The 2,830-nt window shown below is 41.8% G+C and overlaps 1 pseudogene; it reads left to right on the plus strand.

Annotated features, from left to right (window-relative positions):
- The first annotated feature begins 1,699 nt into the window (after positions 1 to 1,699).
- LOC101395859 (olfactory receptor 3A1-like) lies at positions 1,700 to 2,610 on the plus strand (annotated as a pseudogene).
- Positions 2,611 to 2,830: the final 220 nt, after the last annotated feature.

Raw genomic sequence — 2,830 nt, forward strand, 5'->3', positions numbered from 1 at the left:
AAATTCAAATACTCTCTGCTTTCTGGAAAAAAAATTATTAACATTTACTTTCAGGAGCCAGCCCCATGGCATAGTGGTTAAGTCTAGTGCACTTCACTTTGGCCCGGGTTCGCAGTTTGGGGTACAGGGCGCAGACCTACACCACTTGCCAAGCTGTGCTGTGGCAGTGAACCACATACAAAATAGAGGAAGACTGGCAACAGATGTTAGCTCGGGGTGAAACTTCCTCACCAAAAAAAAAAAAAACATACTTTCAAATAATTGTTCTTTCCTCTTATTTAGGTCTCCTTCTTTGGCAACTCCAATTATACATATGTTGGATCTCCTTTTTTCTGTTCCTACATCTATCATTTTCCCTCTTTTTCCATTTTTTTTTGTTGCTGTTATTTTTAAAAATACTATTCCAGAGTTTTAAAAAAAAAACTGTCTGAGTTTTCTCCATCGTGCTGTTTCTAATTTTGTTTTTATTTTTGTCATAATTTTACATTTCTTTAACATTTGTTCCTATCTTCTTCCAGCTTGTATTTTATGTCCTTCTTGCCATCTCTTTCCTCAGCTCTTGTATTTTTACTTTGTTCTCTTATTTTATAGAGAAAAATGCTTCCTTATGCTTTTTCAGATTATGTTGAAATGTTTGATCGCAATTTGCATCTGCATCATGACAACCTTCTTATGTGGAGTGAATTTTACCTATTTGTTTTTCTTGTTTCTTTCCTTCCTTTTGTTTGTGGAATCCTTGTATAGATCCTGTGCTTGTTTGGTTTTGAATCTTTGAATGAAGTGAGCTTTTTATGACTCAGCTATTTGCAGGAGACTTGTATCAGAAGAGTGGAAGGTCATGTTCCAGGCTAGCAGGAACTTACCTAATGATTCAAGATTATGAGTGAGTTATTTTAGCTTTTCCTTGTGTATAATCAATGTAGATAGGTAACTGTAGATCTGTTGTGGGTCATTTTCTTTATCTCTCACTTCTAGCTTCATACCTTGTCTAAAGCCTGCAAATACACTTGCCTGTGAGATTCTTCCTTGAGCCCTTCCTCTGCTTCTTAAATCCACCTCAGGATCACGGAAGGTAATTATGCCATACTATGGACTCTACTCCCATTATTACAAGCAAGGACTTTTGATTTTGTTCCTTAGCGAGTGCCCTTTTGCTTTGGAGAATTGTACTTGTCCAGCTTTTTCTACAGGCATAGATTTTCTCTCTCTGCCACTCTCCTATTTGATCTCCACTATTCTTGAAGCCCTCTCATCTAGTTTGTGGATTTGAGTTTTGGATATTTACTAGTCTTTGAAAATAGAGTCGGTGTTTTTATTCTTGTTCTGCATGTCTTGGGAAGGAATGAGTTTTGAGTAGAGAAAGTTCCAAATTTACTCTGCCATGTTCATACAAGAAGTAGACTTTCTAGTTAATTATTTTTCCTAATGGTTTTGTCATTCATAATCTCTACAAGTAGCTTATTTTAGCCAAGATAGAGAGAGAGGTCTGGATGGTGATGGGACCTGTCCAGGCACCTGAGAATGAAGTAAAAATACTGAGGTAAATGCAGTGAGAGAGTTCACAAATGTGGTGTGGCCAGGGGAGATAACTTGAAGAGGGGGATTTTAGCAGTGGGCTCAGCACATAGAAGAAAGCATATTTCTTCTTTTTCAATAAATATATTCAAAGGAATGATTCTTTATCTCCTTTGATATTTCCTTGTAGGAGCTATTGATGCCAAAATCTGGGGCCAATGGAACAGCCATGACTGAGTTCATCCTGCTGGGCTTGGTGGAGACACCAGAGCTGTGGCCAGTTGTCTTTGTACTTTACCTCTTTGCCTATATGGTCATGGTTGAAAATAACCTCAGCATCCTGGCAGCCATCTTGGTGGAGCCCAAACTCCACATCCCCATGTACCTCTTCCTGGGGAACTTATCAGTGCTGGACATTGGGTGCCTCACTGTCAGTATTCCCTCAATGTTCGGTCTTCTCTTGTCTCACAAGCTTACAGTTCCCTATGAAGCCTGCTTCACACAGCTCTTCTTTTTCCAGCTCCTAATTGAGGTGGACTGTTTCCTGGTGACAGCCATGGCCTATGACTGATTTGTGGCCATCTGCCAGCCCCTCAACTACAGCAACCGCATGAGCCAGAGGGTCCAGTGGATATTGGTGGTTGTGTCCTGGGCTTGTGCCTTCACCAATGCACTGACCCACATGTGATCAATCACTTCTATTGTGACCTCCCACAGCTCTTCAAGCTTTCCTGTTCCAGCACCCAACTCAATGAGCTGCTGCTCTTTGCAGTTATCTTCCCCATGGCTCTTATCATCACTTCCTATGCCCATGTGGCAGCTGCAATTTCTCAAATCCACTCAGTGGAGGTCAGGAAGAAAGCCTTCTCCATATGTGACTCCCATATCACTGTGGTTGCCATATTTTATGGTTCAGGTATCTTTAACTACAGGTGACTAGGTTCCGCCAAGCTTTCAGATAAGGATAAAGCTGCTGGCATTTTTAACACTGTCATCAACCCCATGCTGAATCCTCAGGAACTACAGCCTCAGGACATGCCTGACATGCAGGGTGCCCTCTGGCAGGTGCTCACAGGGAGGAGGTCACTGGCTTGACAAGGTCTCCAGTGTCACCTCCTACTTTTCTCTTTTTGCACTAAAGGAGAAATCCTCTGGGGCCAGAACTAGGACAGATGGTCCAGAACTGCTACTATCTCCCTGTGCATGAGGATTTTTTGTAGGGGGTAATAGTCTTTGTTTCCCAAAGACCTGCCTGATTATAGGCAATGGGTGTGTAGGTTCTGCTGGGCCAGTCCCCCTGACAAACTACAACTTC

The sequence above is a fragment of the Ceratotherium simum genome, chromosome 16 (genome assembly GCF_057802395.1).
Source record: "Ceratotherium simum simum isolate JZ-2026a chromosome 16, ASM5780239v1, whole genome shotgun sequence".
NCBI classification, from domain to species: domain Eukaryota; kingdom Metazoa; phylum Chordata; class Mammalia; order Perissodactyla; family Rhinocerotidae; genus Ceratotherium; species Ceratotherium simum.